At 44.8% G+C, this 18,149-nt stretch overlaps 59 non-coding genes across 59 annotated transcripts; 20 read left to right on the top strand and 39 right to left on the bottom strand.

The window, feature by feature from the left end:
* Positions 1-111: 111 nt before the first annotated feature.
* Trnaw-cca (transfer RNA tryptophan (anticodon CCA)) lies at positions 112-183 on the bottom strand. Its single transcript has one exon. It is a non-coding gene; the product is annotated as a tRNA-Trp (tRNA).
* Positions 184-301: 118 nt separating this feature from the next.
* Trnaa-cgc (transfer RNA alanine (anticodon CGC)) lies at positions 302-373 on the top strand. The gene has a single exon. It is a non-coding gene; the product is annotated as a tRNA-Ala (tRNA).
* Positions 374-655: 282 nt separating this feature from the next.
* Positions 656-727, bottom strand: Trnac-gca (transfer RNA cysteine (anticodon GCA)). The gene has a single exon. It is a non-coding gene; the product is annotated as a tRNA-Cys (tRNA).
* Positions 728-1,044: 317 nt separating this feature from the next.
* Trnaw-cca (transfer RNA tryptophan (anticodon CCA)) lies at positions 1,045-1,116 on the bottom strand. Its single transcript has one exon. It is a non-coding gene; the product is annotated as a tRNA-Trp (tRNA).
* A 118-nt stretch (positions 1,117-1,234) lies between these two features.
* Trnaa-cgc (transfer RNA alanine (anticodon CGC)) lies at positions 1,235-1,306 on the top strand. Its single transcript has one exon. It is a non-coding gene; the product is annotated as a tRNA-Ala (tRNA).
* Positions 1,307-1,588: 282 nt separating this feature from the next.
* Positions 1,589-1,660, bottom strand: Trnac-gca (transfer RNA cysteine (anticodon GCA)). The gene has a single exon. It is a non-coding gene; the product is annotated as a tRNA-Cys (tRNA).
* A 317-nt stretch (positions 1,661-1,977) lies between these two features.
* Trnaw-cca (transfer RNA tryptophan (anticodon CCA)) lies at positions 1,978-2,049 on the bottom strand. Its single transcript has one exon. It is a non-coding gene; the product is annotated as a tRNA-Trp (tRNA).
* Positions 2,050-2,167: 118 nt separating this feature from the next.
* On the top strand, positions 2,168-2,239 carry Trnaa-cgc (transfer RNA alanine (anticodon CGC)). The gene has a single exon. It is a non-coding gene; the product is annotated as a tRNA-Ala (tRNA).
* Positions 2,240-2,521: 282 nt separating this feature from the next.
* Trnac-gca (transfer RNA cysteine (anticodon GCA)) lies at positions 2,522-2,593 on the bottom strand. The gene has a single exon. It is a non-coding gene; the product is annotated as a tRNA-Cys (tRNA).
* Positions 2,594-2,910: 317 nt separating this feature from the next.
* Positions 2,911-2,982, bottom strand: Trnaw-cca (transfer RNA tryptophan (anticodon CCA)). The gene has a single exon. It is a non-coding gene; the product is annotated as a tRNA-Trp (tRNA).
* Positions 2,983-3,100: 118 nt separating this feature from the next.
* On the top strand, positions 3,101-3,172 carry Trnaa-cgc (transfer RNA alanine (anticodon CGC)). The gene has a single exon. It is a non-coding gene; the product is annotated as a tRNA-Ala (tRNA).
* A 282-nt stretch (positions 3,173-3,454) lies between these two features.
* Positions 3,455-3,526, bottom strand: Trnac-gca (transfer RNA cysteine (anticodon GCA)). Its single transcript has one exon. It is a non-coding gene; the product is annotated as a tRNA-Cys (tRNA).
* A 317-nt stretch (positions 3,527-3,843) lies between these two features.
* On the bottom strand, positions 3,844-3,915 carry Trnaw-cca (transfer RNA tryptophan (anticodon CCA)). The gene has a single exon. It is a non-coding gene; the product is annotated as a tRNA-Trp (tRNA).
* Positions 3,916-4,033: 118 nt separating this feature from the next.
* Positions 4,034-4,105, top strand: Trnaa-cgc (transfer RNA alanine (anticodon CGC)). The gene has a single exon. It is a non-coding gene; the product is annotated as a tRNA-Ala (tRNA).
* A 282-nt stretch (positions 4,106-4,387) lies between these two features.
* On the bottom strand, positions 4,388-4,459 carry Trnac-gca (transfer RNA cysteine (anticodon GCA)). Its single transcript has one exon. It is a non-coding gene; the product is annotated as a tRNA-Cys (tRNA).
* Positions 4,460-4,776: 317 nt separating this feature from the next.
* Positions 4,777-4,848, bottom strand: Trnaw-cca (transfer RNA tryptophan (anticodon CCA)). The gene has a single exon. It is a non-coding gene; the product is annotated as a tRNA-Trp (tRNA).
* Positions 4,849-4,966: 118 nt separating this feature from the next.
* Positions 4,967-5,038, top strand: Trnaa-cgc (transfer RNA alanine (anticodon CGC)). Its single transcript has one exon. It is a non-coding gene; the product is annotated as a tRNA-Ala (tRNA).
* A 282-nt stretch (positions 5,039-5,320) lies between these two features.
* Positions 5,321-5,392, bottom strand: Trnac-gca (transfer RNA cysteine (anticodon GCA)). Its single transcript has one exon. It is a non-coding gene; the product is annotated as a tRNA-Cys (tRNA).
* Positions 5,393-5,709: 317 nt separating this feature from the next.
* Trnaw-cca (transfer RNA tryptophan (anticodon CCA)) lies at positions 5,710-5,781 on the bottom strand. Its single transcript has one exon. It is a non-coding gene; the product is annotated as a tRNA-Trp (tRNA).
* Positions 5,782-5,899: 118 nt separating this feature from the next.
* Positions 5,900-5,971, top strand: Trnaa-cgc (transfer RNA alanine (anticodon CGC)). Its single transcript has one exon. It is a non-coding gene; the product is annotated as a tRNA-Ala (tRNA).
* A 282-nt stretch (positions 5,972-6,253) lies between these two features.
* Trnac-gca (transfer RNA cysteine (anticodon GCA)) lies at positions 6,254-6,325 on the bottom strand. Its single transcript has one exon. It is a non-coding gene; the product is annotated as a tRNA-Cys (tRNA).
* Positions 6,326-6,642: 317 nt separating this feature from the next.
* Positions 6,643-6,714, bottom strand: Trnaw-cca (transfer RNA tryptophan (anticodon CCA)). Its single transcript has one exon. It is a non-coding gene; the product is annotated as a tRNA-Trp (tRNA).
* A 118-nt stretch (positions 6,715-6,832) lies between these two features.
* Positions 6,833-6,904, top strand: Trnaa-cgc (transfer RNA alanine (anticodon CGC)). The gene has a single exon. It is a non-coding gene; the product is annotated as a tRNA-Ala (tRNA).
* Positions 6,905-7,186: 282 nt separating this feature from the next.
* On the bottom strand, positions 7,187-7,258 carry Trnac-gca (transfer RNA cysteine (anticodon GCA)). The gene has a single exon. It is a non-coding gene; the product is annotated as a tRNA-Cys (tRNA).
* Positions 7,259-7,575: 317 nt separating this feature from the next.
* Positions 7,576-7,647, bottom strand: Trnaw-cca (transfer RNA tryptophan (anticodon CCA)). Its single transcript has one exon. It is a non-coding gene; the product is annotated as a tRNA-Trp (tRNA).
* A 118-nt stretch (positions 7,648-7,765) lies between these two features.
* On the top strand, positions 7,766-7,837 carry Trnaa-cgc (transfer RNA alanine (anticodon CGC)). The gene has a single exon. It is a non-coding gene; the product is annotated as a tRNA-Ala (tRNA).
* A 282-nt stretch (positions 7,838-8,119) lies between these two features.
* Positions 8,120-8,191, bottom strand: Trnac-gca (transfer RNA cysteine (anticodon GCA)). The gene has a single exon. It is a non-coding gene; the product is annotated as a tRNA-Cys (tRNA).
* Positions 8,192-8,508: 317 nt separating this feature from the next.
* On the bottom strand, positions 8,509-8,580 carry Trnaw-cca (transfer RNA tryptophan (anticodon CCA)). Its single transcript has one exon. It is a non-coding gene; the product is annotated as a tRNA-Trp (tRNA).
* Positions 8,581-8,698: 118 nt separating this feature from the next.
* On the top strand, positions 8,699-8,770 carry Trnaa-cgc (transfer RNA alanine (anticodon CGC)). Its single transcript has one exon. It is a non-coding gene; the product is annotated as a tRNA-Ala (tRNA).
* A 282-nt stretch (positions 8,771-9,052) lies between these two features.
* Positions 9,053-9,124, bottom strand: Trnac-gca (transfer RNA cysteine (anticodon GCA)). The gene has a single exon. It is a non-coding gene; the product is annotated as a tRNA-Cys (tRNA).
* A 317-nt stretch (positions 9,125-9,441) lies between these two features.
* Positions 9,442-9,513, bottom strand: Trnaw-cca (transfer RNA tryptophan (anticodon CCA)). Its single transcript has one exon. It is a non-coding gene; the product is annotated as a tRNA-Trp (tRNA).
* Positions 9,514-9,631: 118 nt separating this feature from the next.
* On the top strand, positions 9,632-9,703 carry Trnaa-cgc (transfer RNA alanine (anticodon CGC)). The gene has a single exon. It is a non-coding gene; the product is annotated as a tRNA-Ala (tRNA).
* A 282-nt stretch (positions 9,704-9,985) lies between these two features.
* On the bottom strand, positions 9,986-10,057 carry Trnac-gca (transfer RNA cysteine (anticodon GCA)). Its single transcript has one exon. It is a non-coding gene; the product is annotated as a tRNA-Cys (tRNA).
* Positions 10,058-10,374: 317 nt separating this feature from the next.
* On the bottom strand, positions 10,375-10,446 carry Trnaw-cca (transfer RNA tryptophan (anticodon CCA)). Its single transcript has one exon. It is a non-coding gene; the product is annotated as a tRNA-Trp (tRNA).
* A 118-nt stretch (positions 10,447-10,564) lies between these two features.
* Trnaa-cgc (transfer RNA alanine (anticodon CGC)) lies at positions 10,565-10,636 on the top strand. Its single transcript has one exon. It is a non-coding gene; the product is annotated as a tRNA-Ala (tRNA).
* A 282-nt stretch (positions 10,637-10,918) lies between these two features.
* Positions 10,919-10,990, bottom strand: Trnac-gca (transfer RNA cysteine (anticodon GCA)). The gene has a single exon. It is a non-coding gene; the product is annotated as a tRNA-Cys (tRNA).
* Positions 10,991-11,307: 317 nt separating this feature from the next.
* Trnaw-cca (transfer RNA tryptophan (anticodon CCA)) lies at positions 11,308-11,379 on the bottom strand. The gene has a single exon. It is a non-coding gene; the product is annotated as a tRNA-Trp (tRNA).
* A 118-nt stretch (positions 11,380-11,497) lies between these two features.
* On the top strand, positions 11,498-11,569 carry Trnaa-cgc (transfer RNA alanine (anticodon CGC)). Its single transcript has one exon. It is a non-coding gene; the product is annotated as a tRNA-Ala (tRNA).
* Positions 11,570-11,851: 282 nt separating this feature from the next.
* Trnac-gca (transfer RNA cysteine (anticodon GCA)) lies at positions 11,852-11,923 on the bottom strand. Its single transcript has one exon. It is a non-coding gene; the product is annotated as a tRNA-Cys (tRNA).
* A 317-nt stretch (positions 11,924-12,240) lies between these two features.
* Positions 12,241-12,312, bottom strand: Trnaw-cca (transfer RNA tryptophan (anticodon CCA)). The gene has a single exon. It is a non-coding gene; the product is annotated as a tRNA-Trp (tRNA).
* A 118-nt stretch (positions 12,313-12,430) lies between these two features.
* Trnaa-cgc (transfer RNA alanine (anticodon CGC)) lies at positions 12,431-12,502 on the top strand. Its single transcript has one exon. It is a non-coding gene; the product is annotated as a tRNA-Ala (tRNA).
* Positions 12,503-12,784: 282 nt separating this feature from the next.
* Trnac-gca (transfer RNA cysteine (anticodon GCA)) lies at positions 12,785-12,856 on the bottom strand. Its single transcript has one exon. It is a non-coding gene; the product is annotated as a tRNA-Cys (tRNA).
* A 317-nt stretch (positions 12,857-13,173) lies between these two features.
* Trnaw-cca (transfer RNA tryptophan (anticodon CCA)) lies at positions 13,174-13,245 on the bottom strand. The gene has a single exon. It is a non-coding gene; the product is annotated as a tRNA-Trp (tRNA).
* A 118-nt stretch (positions 13,246-13,363) lies between these two features.
* Trnaa-cgc (transfer RNA alanine (anticodon CGC)) lies at positions 13,364-13,435 on the top strand. Its single transcript has one exon. It is a non-coding gene; the product is annotated as a tRNA-Ala (tRNA).
* A 282-nt stretch (positions 13,436-13,717) lies between these two features.
* Trnac-gca (transfer RNA cysteine (anticodon GCA)) lies at positions 13,718-13,789 on the bottom strand. The gene has a single exon. It is a non-coding gene; the product is annotated as a tRNA-Cys (tRNA).
* Positions 13,790-14,106: 317 nt separating this feature from the next.
* On the bottom strand, positions 14,107-14,178 carry Trnaw-cca (transfer RNA tryptophan (anticodon CCA)). The gene has a single exon. It is a non-coding gene; the product is annotated as a tRNA-Trp (tRNA).
* A 118-nt stretch (positions 14,179-14,296) lies between these two features.
* Positions 14,297-14,368, top strand: Trnaa-cgc (transfer RNA alanine (anticodon CGC)). Its single transcript has one exon. It is a non-coding gene; the product is annotated as a tRNA-Ala (tRNA).
* A 282-nt stretch (positions 14,369-14,650) lies between these two features.
* On the bottom strand, positions 14,651-14,722 carry Trnac-gca (transfer RNA cysteine (anticodon GCA)). Its single transcript has one exon. It is a non-coding gene; the product is annotated as a tRNA-Cys (tRNA).
* Positions 14,723-15,039: 317 nt separating this feature from the next.
* Trnaw-cca (transfer RNA tryptophan (anticodon CCA)) lies at positions 15,040-15,111 on the bottom strand. Its single transcript has one exon. It is a non-coding gene; the product is annotated as a tRNA-Trp (tRNA).
* A 118-nt stretch (positions 15,112-15,229) lies between these two features.
* On the top strand, positions 15,230-15,301 carry Trnaa-cgc (transfer RNA alanine (anticodon CGC)). Its single transcript has one exon. It is a non-coding gene; the product is annotated as a tRNA-Ala (tRNA).
* Positions 15,302-15,583: 282 nt separating this feature from the next.
* Trnac-gca (transfer RNA cysteine (anticodon GCA)) lies at positions 15,584-15,655 on the bottom strand. The gene has a single exon. It is a non-coding gene; the product is annotated as a tRNA-Cys (tRNA).
* A 317-nt stretch (positions 15,656-15,972) lies between these two features.
* On the bottom strand, positions 15,973-16,044 carry Trnaw-cca (transfer RNA tryptophan (anticodon CCA)). Its single transcript has one exon. It is a non-coding gene; the product is annotated as a tRNA-Trp (tRNA).
* Positions 16,045-16,162: 118 nt separating this feature from the next.
* Positions 16,163-16,234, top strand: Trnaa-cgc (transfer RNA alanine (anticodon CGC)). The gene has a single exon. It is a non-coding gene; the product is annotated as a tRNA-Ala (tRNA).
* A 282-nt stretch (positions 16,235-16,516) lies between these two features.
* On the bottom strand, positions 16,517-16,588 carry Trnac-gca (transfer RNA cysteine (anticodon GCA)). Its single transcript has one exon. It is a non-coding gene; the product is annotated as a tRNA-Cys (tRNA).
* Positions 16,589-16,905: 317 nt separating this feature from the next.
* Trnaw-cca (transfer RNA tryptophan (anticodon CCA)) lies at positions 16,906-16,977 on the bottom strand. The gene has a single exon. It is a non-coding gene; the product is annotated as a tRNA-Trp (tRNA).
* Positions 16,978-17,095: 118 nt separating this feature from the next.
* On the top strand, positions 17,096-17,167 carry Trnaa-cgc (transfer RNA alanine (anticodon CGC)). Its single transcript has one exon. It is a non-coding gene; the product is annotated as a tRNA-Ala (tRNA).
* A 282-nt stretch (positions 17,168-17,449) lies between these two features.
* Positions 17,450-17,521, bottom strand: Trnac-gca (transfer RNA cysteine (anticodon GCA)). Its single transcript has one exon. It is a non-coding gene; the product is annotated as a tRNA-Cys (tRNA).
* Positions 17,522-17,838: 317 nt separating this feature from the next.
* Positions 17,839-17,910, bottom strand: Trnaw-cca (transfer RNA tryptophan (anticodon CCA)). The gene has a single exon. It is a non-coding gene; the product is annotated as a tRNA-Trp (tRNA).
* Positions 17,911-18,028: 118 nt separating this feature from the next.
* Trnaa-cgc (transfer RNA alanine (anticodon CGC)) lies at positions 18,029-18,100 on the top strand. Its single transcript has one exon. It is a non-coding gene; the product is annotated as a tRNA-Ala (tRNA).
* Positions 18,101-18,149: the final 49 nt, after the last annotated feature.

The raw sequence follows: 18,149 nt of genomic DNA, 5'->3' as shown, positions 1-18,149 counted from the left end.
TCACTAGTAGCTTTTTTCAAGCAGGTTCTGTTCGTCCGTTCTCTGTAATCGTTTGGTATCTGATTAAATTGACATACTCGTCCATGGCTTCCGTAAACGAAAATTTCACTGTGACCCCGACGTGATTTGAACACGCAACCTTCTGATCTGGAGTCAGACGCGCTACCGTTGCGCCACGGAGTCGACGCTGCTAAGCTCTTATCATGAATAGGTTCCTCGAACACTTACTGTACCGTTCAAACCTAAGAAATAATGACAGTAGGATCCACGAGAGACTCTTCCCAGATGTACTTGCTCTGGCGGGGGTGTAACTCAGTGGTAGAGTGTCTGCTTCGCATGCAGAAAGTCCTGGGTTCAAATCCCAGCTCCTCCAATTTTTGTTTCTCCGTGCAGCAGTATATGAAAACTTTTGCCTAGCACCATATTCTATCAAATTCAGCGTACAAGATTCTTCCCCAAGCAAGTGGATTTCTTACAGTTCGACGCCTTAGCGGGAGGACGATGACCTGCAAGACCCTGGCCTGCGATCCCCCCATTGAAATGTTGCTCCAAAGCCTTCGGTATGGCGTGCGGAGTGCATCTCAATCATTTCAAACATGTATTTGCAACTAAATGCGACAATCGTTATTTGTTTTTTCAAGATACTGAAAAATGAAGGGGGCACCCGGGATTGAACCGGGGACCTCTCGATCTGCAGTCGAATGCTCTACGACTGAGCTATACCCCCTTTCACAAACTTTCTATCCCCATAACTTAAGGAAAATTGTTATACTCTGTCTGGCTAAAGACGTCTAATCGAGCAAAATATTGCGTAATCATTATCTCTCAGTTATATATTAGCGTTAAACGATATAAATAACAAAAATATTAGACACTTCGCGCCTGGAGAAAGTGCGAGTCGGCGCCTTCACCTTAATGTCAGAATGCGAAAATTCACTAGTAGCTTTTTTCAAGCAGGTTCTGTTCGTCCGTTCTCTGTAATCGTTTGGTATCTGATTAAATTGACATACTCGTCCATGGCTTCCGTAAACGAAAATTTCACTGTGACCCCGACGTGATTTGAACACGCAACCTTCTGATCTGGAGTCAGACGCGCTACCGTTGCGCCACGGAGTCGACGCTGCTAAGCTCTTATCATGAATAGGTTCCTCGAACACTTACTGTACCGTTCAAGCCTAAGAAATAATGACAGTAGGATCCACGAGAGACTCTTCCCAGATGTACTTGCTCTGGCGGGGGTGTAACTCAGTGGTAGAGTGTCTGCTTCGCATGCAGAAAGTCCTGGGTTCAAATCCCAGCTCCTCCAATTTTTGTTTCTCCGTGCAGCAGTATATGAAAACTTTTGCCTAGCACCATATTCTATCAAATTCAGCGTACAAGATTCTTCCCCAAGCAAGTGGATTTCTTACAGTTCGACGCCTTAGCGGGAGGACGATGACCTGCAAGACCCTGGCCTGCGATCCCCCCATTGAAATGTTGCTCCAAAGCCTTCGGTATGGCGTGCGGAGTGCATCTCAATCATTTCAAACATGTATTTGCAACTAAATGCGACAATCGTTATTTGTTTTTTCAAGATACTGAAAAATGAAGGGGGCACCCGGGATTGAACCGGGGACCTCTCGATCTGCAGTCGAATGCTCTACGACTGAGCTATACCCCCTTTCACAAACTTTCTATCCCCATAACTTAAGGAAAATTGTTATACTCTGTCTGGCTAAAGACGTCTAATCGAGCAAAATATTGCGTAATCATTATCTCTCAGTTATATATTAGCGTTAAACGATATAAATAACAAAAATATTAGACACTTCGCGCCTGGAGAAAGTGCGAGTCGGCGCCTTCACCTTAATGTCAGAATGCGAAAATTCACTAGTAGCTTTTTTCAAGCAGGTTCTGTTCGTCCGTTCTCTGTAATCGTTTGGTATCTGATTAAATTGACATACTCGTCCATGGCTTCCGTAAACGAAAATTTCACTGTGACCCCGACGTGATTTGAACACGCAACCTTCTGATCTGGAGTCAGACGCGCTACCGTTGCGCCACGGAGTCGACGCTGCTAAGCTCTTATCATGAATAGGTTCCTCGAACACTTACTGTACCGTTCAAACCTAAGAAATAATGACAGTAGGATCCACGAGAGACTCTTCCCAGATGTACTTGCTCTGGCGGGGGTGTAACTCAGTGGTAGAGTGTCTGCTTCGCATGCAGAAAGTCCTGGGTTCAAATCCCTGCTCCTCCAATTTTTGTTTCTCCGTGCAGCAGTATATGAAAACTTTTGCCTAGCACCATATTCTATCAAATTCAGCGTACAAGATTCTTCCCCAAGCAAGTGGATTTCTTACAGTTCGACGCCTTAGCGGGAGGACGATGACCTGCAAGACCCTGGCCTGCGATCCCCCCATTGAAATGTTGCTCCAAAGCCTTCGGTATGGCGTGCGGAGTGCATCTCAATCATTTCAAACATGTATTTGCAACTAAATGCGACAATCGTTATTTGTTTTTTCAAGATACTGAAAAATGAAGGGGGCACCCGGGATTGAACCGGGGACCTCTCGATCTGCAGTCGAATGCTCTACGACTGAGCTATACCCCCTTTCACAAACTTTCTATCCCCATAACTTAAGGAAAATTGTTATACTCTGTCTGGCTAAAGACGTCTAATCGAGCAAAATATTGCGTAATCATTATCTCTCAGTTATATATTAGCGTTAAACGATATAAATAACAAAAATATTAGACACTTCGCGCCTGGAGAAAGTGCGAGTCGGCGCCTTCACCTTAATGTCAGAATGCGAAAATTCACTAGTAGCTTTTTTCAAGCAGGTTCTGTTCGTCCGTTCTCTGTAATCGTTTGGTATCTGATTAAATTGACATACTCGTCCATGGCTTCCGTAAACGAAAATTTCACTGTGACCCCGACGTGATTTGAACACGCAACCTTCTGATCTGGAGTCAGACGCGCTACCGTTGCGCCACGGAGTCGACGCTGCTAAGCTCTTATCATGAATAGGTTCCTCGAACACTTACTGTACCGTTCAAGCCTAAGAAATAATGACAGTAGGATCCACGAGAGACTCTTCCCAGATGTACTTGCTCTGGCGGGGGTGTAACTCAGTGGTAGAGTGTCTGCTTCGCATGCAGAAAGTCCTGGGTTCAAATCCCAGCTCCTCCAATTTTTGTTTCTCCGTGCAGCAGTATATGAAAACTTTTGCCTAGCACCATATTCTATCAAATTCAGCGTACAAGATTCTTCCCCAAGCAAGTGGATTTCTTACAGTTCGACGCCTTAGCGGGAGGACGATGACCTGCAAGACCCTGGCCTGCGATCCCCCCATTGAAATGTTGCTCCAAAGCCTTCGGTATGGCGTGCGGAGTGCATCTCAATCATTTCAAACATGTATTTGCAACTAAATGCGACAATCGTTATTTGTTTTTTCAAGATACTGAAAAATGAAGGGGGCACCCGGGATTGAACCGGGGACCTCTCGATCTGCAGTCGAATGCTCTACGACTGAGCTATACCCCCTTTCACAAACTTTCTATCCCCATAACTTAAGGAAAATTGTTATACTCTGTCTGGCTAAAGACGTCTAATCGAGCAAAATATTGCGTAATCATTATCTCTCAGTTATATATTAGCGTTAAACGATATAAATAACAAAAATATTAGACACTTCGCGCCTGGAGAAAGTGCGAGTCGGCGCCTTCACCTTAATGTCAGAATGCGAAAATTCACTAGTAGCTTTTTTCAAGCAGGTTCTGTTCGTCCGTTCTCTGTAATCGTTTGGTATCTGATTAAATTGACATACTCGTCCATGGCTTCCGTAAACGAAAATTTCACTGTGACCCCGACGTGATTTGAACACGCAACCTTCTGATCTGGAGTCAGACGCGCTACCGTTGCGCCACGGAGTCGACGCTGCTAAGCTCTTATCATGAATAGGTTCCTCGAACACTTACTGTACCGTTCAAGCCTAAGAAATAATGACAGTAGGATCCACGAGAGACTCTTCCCAGATGTACTTGCTCTGGCGGGGGTGTAACTCAGTGGTAGAGTGTCTGCTTCGCATGCAGAAAGTCCTGGGTTCAAATCCCAGCTCCTCCAATTTTTGTTTCTCCGTGCAGCAGTATATGAAAACTTTTGCCTAGCACCATATTCTATCAAATTCAGCGTACAAGATTCTTCCCCAAGCAAGTGGATTTCTTACAGTTCGACGCCTTAGCGGGAGGACGATGACCTGCAAGACCCTGGCCTGCGATCCCCCCATTGAAATGTTGCTCCAAAGCCTTCGGTATGGCGTGCGGAGTGCATCTCAATCATTTCAAACATGTATTTGCAACTAAATGCGACAATCGTTATTTGTTTTTTCAAGATACTGAAAAATGAAGGGGGCACCCGGGATTGAACCGGGGACCTCTCGATCTGCAGTCGAATGCTCTACGACTGAGCTATACCCCCTTTCACAAACTTTCTATCCCCATAACTTAAGGAAAATTGTTATACTCTGTCTGGCTAAAGACGTCTAATCGAGCAAAATATTGCGTAATCATTATCTCTCAGTTATATATTAGCGTTAAACGATATAAATAACAAAAATATTAGACACTTCGCGCCTGGAGAAAGTGCGAGTCGGCGCCTTCACCTTAATGTCAGAATGCGAAAATTCACTAGTAGCTTTTTTCAAGCAGGTTCTGTTCGTCCGTTCTCTGTAATCGTTTGGTATCTGATTAAATTGACATACTCGTCCATGGCTTCCGTAAACGAAAATTTCACTGTGACCCCGACGTGATTTGAACACGCAACCTTCTGATCTGGAGTCAGACGCGCTACCGTTGCGCCACGGAGTCGACGCTGCTAAGCTCTTATCATGAATAGGTTCCTCGAACACTTACTGTACCGTTCAAGCCTAAGAAATAATGACAGTAGGATCCACGAGAGACTCTTCCCAGATGTACTTGCTCTGGCGGGGGTGTAACTCAGTGGTAGAGTGTCTGCTTCGCATGCAGAAAGTCCTGGGTTCAAATCCCAGCTCCTCCAATTTTTGTTTCTCCGTGCAGCAGTATATGAAAACTTTTGCCTAGCACCATATTCTATCAAATTCAGCGTACAAGATTCTTCCCCAAGCAAGTGGATTTCTTACAGTTCGACGCCTTAGCGGGAGGACGATGACCTGCAAGACCCTGGCCTGCGATCCCCCCATTGAAATGTTGCTCCAAAGCCTTCGGTATGGCGTGCGGAGTGCATCTCAATCATTTCAAACATGTATTTGCAACTAAATGCGACAATCGTTATTTGTTTTTTCAAGATACTGAAAAATGAAGGGGGCACCCGGGATTGAACCGGGGACCTCTCAATCTGCAGTCGAATGCTCTACGACTGAGCTATACCCCCTTTCACAAACTTTCTATCCCCATAACTTAAGGAAAATTGTTATACTCTGTCTGGCTAAAGACGTCTAATCGAGCAAAATATTGCGTAATCATTATCTCTCAGTTATATATTAGCGTTAAACGATATAAATAACAAAAATATTAGACACTTCGCGCCTGGAGAAAGTGCGAGTCGGCGCCTTCACCTTAATGTCAGAATGCGAAAATTCACTAGTAGCTTTTTTCAAGCAGGTTCTGTTCGTCCGTTCTCTGTAATCGTTTGGTATCTGATTAAATTGACATACTCGTCCATGGCTTCCGTAAACGAAAATTTCACTGTGACCCCGACGTGATTTGAACACGCAACCTTCTGATCTGGAGTCAGACGCGCTACCGTTGCGCCACGGAGTCGACGCTGCTAAGCTCTTATCATGAATAGGTTCCTCGAACACTTACTGTACCGTTCAAACCTAAGAAATAATGACAGTAGGATCCACGAGAGACTCTTCCCAGATGTACTTGCTCTGGCGGGGGTGTAACTCAGTGGTAGAGTGTCTGCTTCGCATGCAGAAAGTCCTGGGTTCAAATCCCAGCTCCTCCAATTTTTGTTTCTCCGTGCAGCAGTATATGAAAACTTTTGCCTAGCACCATATTCTATCAAATTCAGCGTACAAGATTCTTCCCCAAGCAAGTGGATTTCTTACAGTTCGACGCCTTAGCGGGAGGACGATGACCTGCAAGACCCTGGCCTGCGATCCCCCCATTGAAATGTTGCTCCAAAGCCTTCGGTATGGCGTGCGGAGTGCATCTCAATCATTTCAAACATGTATTTGCAACTAAATGCGACAATCGTTATTTGTTTTTTCAAGATACTGAAAAATGAAGGGGGCACCCGGGATTGAACCGGGGACCTCTCGATCTGCAGTCGAATGCTCTACGACTGAGCTATACCCCCTTTCACAAACTTTCTATCCCCATAACTTAAGGAAAATTGTTATACTCTGTCTGGCTAAAGACGTCTAATCGAGCAAAATATTGCGTAATCATTATCTCTCAGTTATATATTAGCGTTAAACGATATAAATAACAAAAATATTAGACACTTCGCGCCTGGAGAAAGTGCGAGTCGGCGCCTTCACCTTAATGTCAGAATGCGAAAATTCACTAGTAGCTTTTTTCAAGCAGGTTCTGTTCGTCCGTTCTCTGTAATCGTTTGGTATCTGATTAAATTGACATACTCGTCCATGGCTTCCGTAAACGAAAATTTCACTGTGACCCCGACGTGATTTGAACACGCAACCTTCTGATCTGGAGTCAGACGCGCTACCGTTGCGCCACGGAGTCGACGCTGCTAAGCTCTTATCATGAATAGGTTCCTCGAACACTTACTGTACCGTTCAAGCCTAAGAAATAATGACAGTAGGATCCACGAGAGACTCTTCCCAGATGTACTTGCTCTGGCGGGGGTGTAACTCAGTGGTAGAGTGTCTGCTTCGCATGCAGAAAGTCCTGGGTTCAAATCCCAGCTCCTCCAATTTTTGTTTCTCCGTGCAGCAGTATATGAAAACTTTTGCCTAGCACCATATTCTATCAAATTCAGCGTACAAGATTCTTCCCCAAGCAAGTGGATTTCTTACAGTTCGACGCCTTAGCGGGAGGACGATGACCTGCAAGACCCTGGCCTGCGATCCCCCCATTGAAATGTTGCTCCAAAGCCTTCGGTATGGCGTGCGGAGTGCATCTCAATCATTTCAAACATGTATTTGCAACTAAATGCGACAATCGTTATTTGTTTTTTCAAGATACTGAAAAATGAAGGGGGCACCCGGGATTGAACCGGGGACCTCTCGATCTGCAGTCGAATGCTCTACGACTGAGCTATACCCCCTTTCACAAACTTTCTATCCCCATAACTTAAGGAAAATTGTTATACTCTGTCTGGCTAAAGACGTCTAATCGAGCAAAATATTGCGTAATCATTATCTCTCAGTTATATATTAGCGTTAAACGATATAAATAACAAAAATATTAGACACTTCGCGCCTGGAGAAAGTGCGAGTCGGCGCCTTCACCTTAATGTCAGAATGCGAAAATTCACTAGTAGCTTTTTTCAAGCAGGTTCTGTTCGTCCGTTCTCTGTAATCGTTTGGTATCTGATTAAATTGACATACTCGTCCATGGCTTCCGTAAACGAAAATTTCACTGTGACCCCGACGTGATTTGAACACGCAACCTTCTGATCTGGAGTCAGACGCGCTACCGTTGCGCCACGGAGTCGACGCTGCTAAGCTCTTATCATGAATAGGTTCCTCGAACACTTACTGTACCGTTCAAACCTAAGAAATAATGACAGTAGGATCCACGAGAGACTCTTCCCAGATGTACTTGCTCTGGCGGGGGTGTAACTCAGTGGTAGAGTGTCTGCTTCGCATGCAGAAAGTCCTGGGTTCAAATCCCAGCTCCTCCAATTTTTGTTTCTCCGTGCAGCAGTATATGAAAACTTTTGCCTAGCACCATATTCTATCAAATTCAGCGTACAAGATTCTTCCCCAAGCAAGTGGATTTCTTACAGTTCGACGCCTTAGCGGGAGGACGATGACCTGCAAGACCCTGGCCTGCGATCCCCCCATTGAAATGTTGCTCCAAAGCCTTCGGTATGGCGTGCGGAGTGCATCTCAATCATTTCAAACATGTATTTGCAACTAAATGCGACAATCGTTATTTGTTTTTTCAAGATACTGAAAAATGAAGGGGGCACCCGGGATTGAACCGGGGACCTCTCGATCTGCAGTCGAATGCTCTACGACTGAGCTATACCCCCTTTCACAAACTTTCTATCCCCATAACTTAAGGAAAATTGTTATACTCTGTCTGGCTAAAGACGTCTAATCGAGCAAAATATTGCGTAATCATTATCTCTCAGTTATATATTAGCGTTAAACGATATAAATAACAAAAATATTAGACACTTCGCGCCTGGAGAAAGTGCGAGTCGGCGCCTTCACCTTAATGTCAGAATGCGAAAATTCACTAGTAGCTTTTTTCAAGCAGGTTCTGTTCGTCCGTTCTCTGTAATCGTTTGGTATCTGATTAAATTGACATACTCGTCCATGGCTTCCGTAAACGAAAATTTCACTGTGACCCCGACGTGATTTGAACACGCAACCTTCTAATCTGGAGTCAGACGCGCTACCGTTGCGCCACGGAGTCGACGCTGCTAAGCTCTTATCATGAATAGGTTCCTCGAACACTTACTGTACCGTTCAAGCCTAAGAAATAATGACAGTAGGATCCACGAGAGACTCTTCCCAGATGTACTTGCTCTGGCGGGGGTGTAACTCAGTGGTAGAGTGTCTGCTTCGCATGCAGAAAGTCCTGGGTTCAAATCCCAGCTCCTCCAATTTTTGTTTCTCCGTGCAGCAGTATATGAAAACTTTTGCCTAGCACCATATTCTATCAAATTCAGCGTACAAGATTCTTCCCCAAGCAAGTGGATTTCTTACAGTTCGACGCCTTAGCGGGAGGACGATGACCTGCAAGACCCTGGCCTGCGATCCCCCCATTGAAATATTGCTCCAAAGCCTTCGGTATGGCGTGCGGAGTGCATCTCAATCATTTCAAACATGTATTTGCAACTAAATGCGACAATCGTTATTTGTTTTTTCAAGATACTGAAAAATGAAGGGGGCACCCGGGATTGAACCGGGGACCTCTCGATCTGCAGTCGAATGCTCTACGACTGAGCTATATCCCCTTTCACAAACTTTCTATCCCCATAACTTAAGGAAAATTGTTATACTCTGTCTGGCTAAAGACGTCTAATCGAGCAAAATATTGCGTAATCATTATCTCTCAGTTATATATTAGCGTTAAACGATATAAATAACAAAAATATTAGACACTTCGCGCCTGGAGAAAGTGCGAGTCGGCGCCTTCACCTTAATGTCAGAATGCGAAAATTCACTAGTAGCTTTTTTCAAGCAGGTTCTGTTCGTCCGTTCTCTGTAATCGTTTGGTATCTGATTAAATTGACATACTCGTCCATGGCTTCCGTAAACGAAAATTTCACTGTGACCCCGACGTGATTTGAACACGCAACCTTCTGATCTGGAGTCAGACGCGCTACCGTTGCGCCACGGAGTCGACGCTGCTAAGCTCTTATCATGAATAGGTTCCTCGAACACTTACTGTACCGTTCAAGCCTAAGAAATAATGACAGTAGGATCCACGAGAGACTCTTCCCAGATGTACTTGCTCTGGCGGGGGTGTAACTCAGTGGTAGAGTGTCTGCTTCGCATGCAGAAAGTCCTGGGTTCAAATCCCAGCTCCTCCAATTTTTGTTTCTCCGTGCAGCAGTATATGAAAACTTTTGCCTAGCACCATATTCTATCAAATTCAGCGTACAAGATTCTTCCCCAAGCAAGTGGATTTCTTACAGTTCGACGCCTTAGCGGGAGGACGATGACCTGCAAGACCCTGGCCTGCGATCCCCCCATTGAAATGTTGCTCCAAAGCCTTCGGTATGGCGTGCGGAGTGCATCTCAATCATTTCAAACATGTATTTGCAACTAAATGCGACAATCGTTATTTGTTTTTTCAAGATACTGAAAAATGAAGGGGGCACCCGGGATTGAACCGGGGACCTCTCGATCTGCAGTCGAATGCTCTACGACTGAGCTATACCCCCTTTCACAAACTTTCTATCCCCATAACTTAAGGAAAATTGTTATACTCTGTCTGGCTAAAGACGTCTAATCGAGCAAAATATTGCGTAATCATTATCTCTCAGTTATATATTAGCGCTAAACGATATAAATAACAAAAATATTAGACACTTCGCGCCTGGAGAAAGTGCGAGTCGGCGCCTTCACCTTAATGTCAGAATGCGAAAATTCACTAGTAGCTTTTTTCAAGCAGGTTCTGTTCGTCCGTTCTCTGTAATCGTTTGGTATCTGATTAAATTGACATACTCGTCCATGGCTTCCGTAAACGAAAATTTCACTGTGACCCCGACGTGATTTGAACACGCAACCTTCTGATCTGGAGTCAGACGCGCTACCGTTGCGCCACGGAGTCGACGCTGCTAAGCTCTTATCATGAATAGGTTCCTCGAACACTTACTGTACCGTTCAAGCCTAAGAAATAATGACAGTAGGATCCACGAGAGACTCTTCCCAGATGTACTTGCTCTGGCGGGGGTGTAACTCAGTGGTAGAGTGTCTGCTTCGCATGCAGAAAGTCCTGGGTTCAAATCCCAGCTCCTCCAATTTTTGTTTCTCCGTGCAGCAGTATATGAAAACTTTTGCCTAGCACCATATTCTATCAAATTCAGCGTACAAGATTCTTCCCCAAGCAAGTGGATTTCTTACAGTTCGACGCCTTAGCGGGAGGACGATGACCTGCAAGACCCTGGCCTGCGATCCCCCCATTGAAATGTTGCTCCAAAGCCTTCGGTATGGCGTGCGGAGTGCATCTCAATCATTTCAAACATGTATTTGCAACTAAATGCGACAATCGTTATTTGTTTTTTCAAGATACTGAAAAATGAAGGGGGCACCCGGGATTGAACCGGGGACCTCTCGATCTGCAGTCGAATGCTCTACGACTGAGATATACCCCCTTTCACAAACTTTCTATCCCCATAACTTAAGGAAAATTGTTATACTCTGTCTGGCTAAAGACGTCTAATCGAGCAAAATATTGCGTAATCATTATCTCTCAGTTATATATTAGCGTTAAACGATATAAATAACAAAAATATTAGACACTTCGCGCCTGGAGAAAGTGCGAGTCGGCGCCTTCACCTTAATGTCAGAATGCGAAAATTCACTAGTAGCTTTTTTCAAGCAGGTTCTGTTCGTCCGTTCTCTGTAATCGTTTGGTATCTGATTAAATTGACATACTCGTCCATGGCTTCCGTAAACGAAAATTTCACTGTGACCCCGACGTGATTTGAACACGCAACCTTCTGATCTGGAGTCAGACGCGCTACCGTTGCGCCACGGAGTCGACGCTGCTAAGCTCTTATCATGAATAGGTTCCTCGAACACTTACTGTACCGTTCAAACCTAAGAAATAATGACAGTAGGATCCACGAGAGACTCTTCCCAGATGTACTTGCTCTGGCGGGGGTGTAACTCAGTGGTAGAGTGTCTGCTTCGCATGCAGAAAGTCCTGGGTTCAAATCCCAGCTCCTCCAATTTTTGTTTCTCCGTGCAGCAGTATATGAAAACTTTTGCCTAGCACCATATTCTATCAAATTCAGCGTACAAGATTCTTCCCCAAGCAAGTGGATTTCTTACAGTTCGACGCCTTAGCGGGAGGACGATGACCTGCAAGACCCTGGCCTGCGATCCCCCCATTGAAATGTTGCTCCAAAGCCTTCGGTATGGCGTGCGGAGTGCATCTCAATCATTTCAAACATGTATTTGCAACTAAATGCGACAATCGTTATTTGTTTTTTCAAGATACTGAAAAATGAAGGGGGCACCCGGGATTGAACCGGGGACCTCTCGATCTGCAGTCGAATGCTCTACGACTGAGCTATACCCCCTTTCACAAACTTTCTATCCCCATAACTTAAGGAAAATTGTTATACTCTGTCTGGCTAAAGACGTCTAATCGAGCAAAATATTGCGTAATCATTATCTCTCAGTTATATATTAGCGTTAAACGATATAAATAACAAAAATATTAGACACTTCGCGCCTGGAGAAAGTGCGAGTCGGCGCCTTCACCTTAATGTCAGAATGCGAAAATTCACTAGTAGCTTTTTTCAAGCAGGTTCTGTTCGTCCGTTCTCTGTAATCGTTTGGTATCTGATTAAATTGACATACTCGTCCATGGCTTCCGTAAACGAAAATTTCACTGTGACCCCGACGTGATTTGAACACGCAACCTTCTGATCTGGAGTCAGACGCGCTACCGTTGCGCCACGGAGTCGACGCTGCTAAGCTCTTATCATGAATAGGTTCCTCGAACACTTACTGTACCGTTCAAACCTAAGAAATAATGACAGTAGGATCCACGAGAGACTCTTCCCAGATGTACTTGCTCTGGCGGGGGTGTAACTCAGTGGTAGAGTGTCTGCTTCGCATGCAGAAAGTCCTGGGTTCAAATCCCAGCTCCTCCAATTTTTGTTTCTCCGTGCAGCAGTATATGAAAACTTTTGCCTAGCACCATATTCTATCAAATTCAGCGTACAAGATTCTTCCCCAAGCAAGTGGATTTCTTACAGTTCGACGCCTTAGCGGGAGGACGATGACCTGCAAGACCCTGGCCTGCGATCCCCCCATTGAAATGTTGCTCCAAAGCCTTCGGTATGGCGTGCGGAGTGCATCTCAATCATTTCAAACATGTATTTGCAACTAAATGCGACAATCGTTATTTGTTTTTTCAAGATACTGAAAAATGAAGGGGGCACCCGGGATTGAACCGGGGACCTCTCGATCTGCAGTCGAATGCTCTACGACTGAGCTATACCCCCTTTCACAAACTTTCTATCCCCATAACTTAAGGAAAATTGTTATACTCTGTCTGGCTAAAGACGTCTAATCGAGCAAAATATTGCGTAATCATTATCTCTCAGTTATATATTAGCGTTAAACGATATAAATAACAAAAATATTAGACACTTCGCGCCTGGAGAAAGTGCGAGTCGGCGCCTTCACCTTAATGTCAGAATGCGAAAATTCACTAGTAGCTTTTTTCAAGCAGGTTCTGTTCGTCCGTTCTCTGTAATCGTTTGGTATCTGATTAAATTGACATACTCGTCCATGGCTTCCGTAAACGAAAATTTCACTGTGACCCCGACGTGATTTGAACACGCAACCTTCTGATCTGGAGTCAGACGCGCTACCGTTGCGCCACGGAGTCGACGCTGCTAAGCTCTTATCATGAATAGGTTCCTCGAACACTTACTGTACCGTTCAAACCTAAGAAATAATGACAGTAGGATCCACGAGAGACTCTTCCCAGATGTACTTGCTCTGGCGGGGGTGTAACTCAGTGGTAGAGTGTCTGCTTCGCATGCAGAAAGTCCTGGGTTCAAATCCCAGCTCCTCCAATTTTTGTTTCTCCGTGCAGCAGTATATGAAAACTTTTGCCTAGCACCATATTCTATCAAATTCAGCGTACAAGATTCTTCCCCAAGCAAGTGGATTTCTTACAGTTCGACGCCTTAGCGGGAGGACGATGACCTGCAAGACCCTGGCCTGCGATCCCCCCATTGAAATGTTGCTCCAAAGCCTTCGGTATGGCGTGCGGAGTGCATCTCAATCATTTCAAACATGTATTTGCAACTAAATGCGACAATCGTTATTTGTTTTTTCAAGATACTGAAAAATGAAGGGGGCACCCGGGATTGAACCGGGGACCTCTCGATCTGCAGTCGAATGCTCTACGACTGAGCTATACCCCCTTTCACAAACTTTCTATCCCCATAACTTAAGGAAAATTGTTATACTCTGTCTGGCTAAAGACGTCTAATCGAGCAAAATATTGCGTAATCATTATCTCTCAGTTATATATTAGCGTTAAACGATATAAATAACAAAAATATTAGACACTTCGCGCCTGGAGAAAGTGCGAGTCGGCGCCTTCACCTTAATGTCAGAATGCGAAAATTCACTAGTAGCTTTTTTCAAGCAGGTTCTGTTCGTCCGTTCTCTGTAATCGTTTGGTATCTGATTAAATTGACATACTCGTCCATGGCTTCCGTAAACGAAAATTTCACTGTGACCCCGACGTGATTTGAACACGCAACCTTCTGATCTGGAGTCAGACGCGCTACCGTTGCGCCACGGAGTCGACGCTGCTAAGCTCTTATCATGAATAGGTTCCTCGAACACTTACTGTACCGTTCAAACCTAAGAAATAATGACAGTAGGATCCACGAGAGACTCTTCCCAGATGTACTTGCTCTGGCGGGGGTGTAACTCAGTGGTAGAGTGTCTGCTTCGCTTGCAGAAAGTCCTGGGTTCAAATCCCAGCTCCTCCAATTTTTGTTTCTCCGTGCAGCAGTATATGAAAACTTTTGCCTAGCACCATATTCTATCAAATTCAGCGTACAAGATTCTTCCCCAAGCAAGTGGATTTCTTACAGTTCGACGCCTTAGCGGGAGGACGATGACCTGCAAGACCCTGGCCTGCGATCCCCCCATTGAAATGTTGCTCCAAAGCCTTCGGTATGGCGTGCGGAGTGCATCTCAATCATTTCAAACATGTATTTGCAACTAAATGCGACAATCGTTATTTGTTTTTTCAAGATACTGAAAAATGAAGGGGGCACCCGGGATTGAACCGGGGACCTCTCGATCTGCAGTCGAATGCTCTACGACTGAGCTATACCCCCTTTCACAAACTTTCTATCCCCATAACTTAAGGAAAATTGTTATACTCTGTCTGGCTAAAGACGTCTAATCGAGCAAAATATTGCGTAATCATTATCTCTCAGTTATATATTAGCGTTAAACGATATAAATAACAAAAATATTAGACACTTCGCGCCTGGAGAAAGTGCGAGTCGGCGCCTTCACCTTAATGTCAGAATGCGAAAATTCACTAGTAGCTTTTTTCAAGCAGGTTCTGTTCGTCCGTTCTCTGTAATCGTTTGGTATCTGATTAAATTGACATACTCGTCCATGGCTTCCGTAAACGAAAATTTCACTGTGACCCCGACGTGATTTGAACACGCAACCTTCTGATCTGGAGTCAGACGCGCTACCGTTGCGCCACGGAGTCGACGCTGCTAAGCTCTTATCATGAATAGGTTCCTCGAACACTTACTGTACCGTTCAAACCTAAGAAATAATGACAGTAGGATCCACGAGAGACTCTTCCCAGATGTACTTGCTCTGGCGGGGGTGTAACTCAGTGGTAGAGTGTCTGCTTCGCATGCAGAAAGTCCTGGGTTCAAATCCCAGCTCCTCCAATTTTTGTTTCTCCGTGCAGCAGTATATGAAAACTTTTGCCTAGCACCATATTCTATCAAATTCAGCGTACAAGATTCTTCCCCAAGCAAGTGGATTTCTTACAGTTCGACGCCTTAGCGGGAGGACGATGACCTGCAAGACCCTGGCCTGCGATCCCCCCATTGAAATGTTGCTCCAAAGCCTTCGGTATGGCGTGCGGAGTGCATCTCAATCATTTCAAACATGTATTTGCAACTAAATGCGACAATCGTTATTTGTTTTTTCAAGATACTGAAAAATGAAGGGGGCACCCGGGATTGAACCGGGGACCTCTCGATCTGCAGTCGAATGCTCTACGACTGAGCTATACCCCCTTTCACAAACTTTCTATCCCCATAACTTAAGGAAAATTGTTATACTCTGTCTGGCTAAAGACGTCTAATCGAGCAAAATATTGCGTAATCATTATCTCTCAGTTATATATTAGCGTTAAACGATATAAATAACAAAAATATTAGACACTTCGCGCCTGGAGAAAGTGCGAGTCGGCGCCTTCACCTTAATGTCAGAATGCGAAAATTCACTAGTAGCTTTTTTCAAGCAGGTTCTGTTCGTCCGTTCTCTGTAATCGTTTGGTATCTGATTAAATTGACATACTCGTCCATGGCTTCCGTAAACGAAAATTTCACTGTGACCCCGACGTGATTTGAACACGCAACCTTCTGATCTGGAGTCAGACGCGCTACCGTTGCGCCACGGAGTCGACGCTGCTAAGCTCTTATCATGAATAGGTTCCTCGAACACTTACTGTACCGTTCAAACCTAAGAAATAATGACAGTAGGATCCACGAGAGACTCTTCCCAGATGTACTTGCTCTGGCGGGGGTGTAACTCAGTGGTAGAGTGTCTGCTTCGCTTGCAGAAAGTCCTGGGTTCAAATCCCAGCTCCTCCAATTTTTGTTTCTCCGTGCAGCAGTATATGAAAACTTTTGCCTAGCACCATATTCTATCAAATTCAGCGTACAAGATTCTTCCCCAAGCAAGTGGATTTCTTACAGTTCGACGCCTTAGCGGGAGGACGATGACCTGCAAGACCCTGGCCTGCGATCCCCCCATTGAAATGTTGCTCCAAAGCCTTCGGTATGGCGTGCGGAGTGCATCTCAATCATTTCAAACATGTATTTGCAACTAAATGCGACAATCGTTATTTGTTTTTTCAAGATACTGAAAAATGAAGGGGGCACCCGGGATTGAACCGGGGACCTCTCGATCTGCAGTCGAATGCTCTACGACTGAGCTATACCCCCTTTCACAAACTTTCTATCCCCATAACTTAAGGAAAATTGTTATACTCTGTCTGGCTAAAGACGTCTAATCGAGCAAAATATTGCGTAATCATTATCTCTCAGTTATATATTAGCGTTAAACGATATAAATAACAAAAATATTAGACACTTCGCGCCTGGAGAAAGTGCGAGTCGGCGCCTTCACCTTAATGTCAGAATGCGAAAATTCACTAGTAGCTTTTTTCAAGCAGGTTCTGTTCGTCCGTTCTCTGTAATCGTTTGGTATCTGATTAAATTGACATACTCGTCCATGGCTTCCGTAAACGAAAATTTCACTGTGACCCCGACGTGATTTGAACACGCAACCTTCTGATCTGGAGTCAGACGCGCTACCGTTGCGCCACGGAGTCGACGCTGCTAAGCTCTTATCATGAATAGGTTCCTCGAACACTTACTGTACCGTTCAAACCTAAGAAATAATGACAGTAGGATCCACGAGAGACTCTTCCCAGATGTACTTGCTCTGGCGGGGGTGTAACTCAGTGGTAGAGTGTCTGCTTCGCATGCAGAAAGTCCTGGGTTCAAATCCCAGCTCCTCCAATTTTTGTTTCTCCGTGCAGCAGTATATGAAAACTTTTGCCTAGCACCATATTCTATCAAATTCAGCGTACAAGATTCTTCCCCAAGCAAGTGGATTTCTTACAGTTCGACGCCTTAGCGGGAGGACGATGACCTGCAAGACCCTGGCCTGCGATCCCCCCATTGAAATGTTGCTCCAAAGCCTTCGGTATGGCGTGCGGAGTGCATCTCAATCATTTCAAACATGTATTTGCAACTAAATGCGACAATCGTTATTTGTTTTTTCAAGATACTGAAAAATGAAGGGGGCACCCGGGATTGAACCGGGGACCTCTCGATCTGCAGTCGAATGCTCTACGACTGAGCTATACCCCCTTTCACAAACTTTCTATCCCCATAACTTAAGGAAAATTGTTATACTCTGTCTGGCTAAAGACGTCTAATCGAGCAAAATATTGCGTAATCATTATCTCTCAGTTATATATTAGCGTTAAACGATATAAATAACAAAAATATTAGACACTTCGCGCCTGGAGAAAGTGCGAGTCGGCGCCTTCACCTTAATGTCAGAATGCGAAAATTCACTAGTAGCTTTTTTCAAGCAGGTTCTGTTCGTCCGTTCTCTGTAATCGTTTGGTATCTGATTAAATTGACATACTCGTCCATGGCTTCCGTAAACGAAAATTTCACTGTGACCCCGACGTGATTTGAACACGCAACCTTCTGATCTGGAGTCAGACGCGCTACCGTTGCGCCACGGAGTCGACGCTGCTAAGCTCTTATCATGAATAGGTTCCTCGAACACTTACTGTACCGTTCAAACCTAAGAAATAATGACAGTAGGATCCACGAGAGACTCTTCCCAGATGTACTTGCTCTGGCGGGGGTGTAACTCAGTGGTAGAGTGTCTGCTTCGCTTGCAGAAAGTCCTGGGTTCAAATCCCAGCTCCTCCAATTTTTGTTTCTCCGTGCAGCAGTATATGAAAACTTTTGCCTAGCACCA

This window comes from Schistocerca gregaria, chromosome 3 (assembly GCF_023897955.1).
Source record: "Schistocerca gregaria isolate iqSchGreg1 chromosome 3, iqSchGreg1.2, whole genome shotgun sequence".
Classification (NCBI taxonomy): domain Eukaryota; kingdom Metazoa; phylum Arthropoda; class Insecta; order Orthoptera; family Acrididae; genus Schistocerca; species Schistocerca gregaria.
This window is presented reverse-complemented; position numbering and strand designations above follow the sequence as displayed.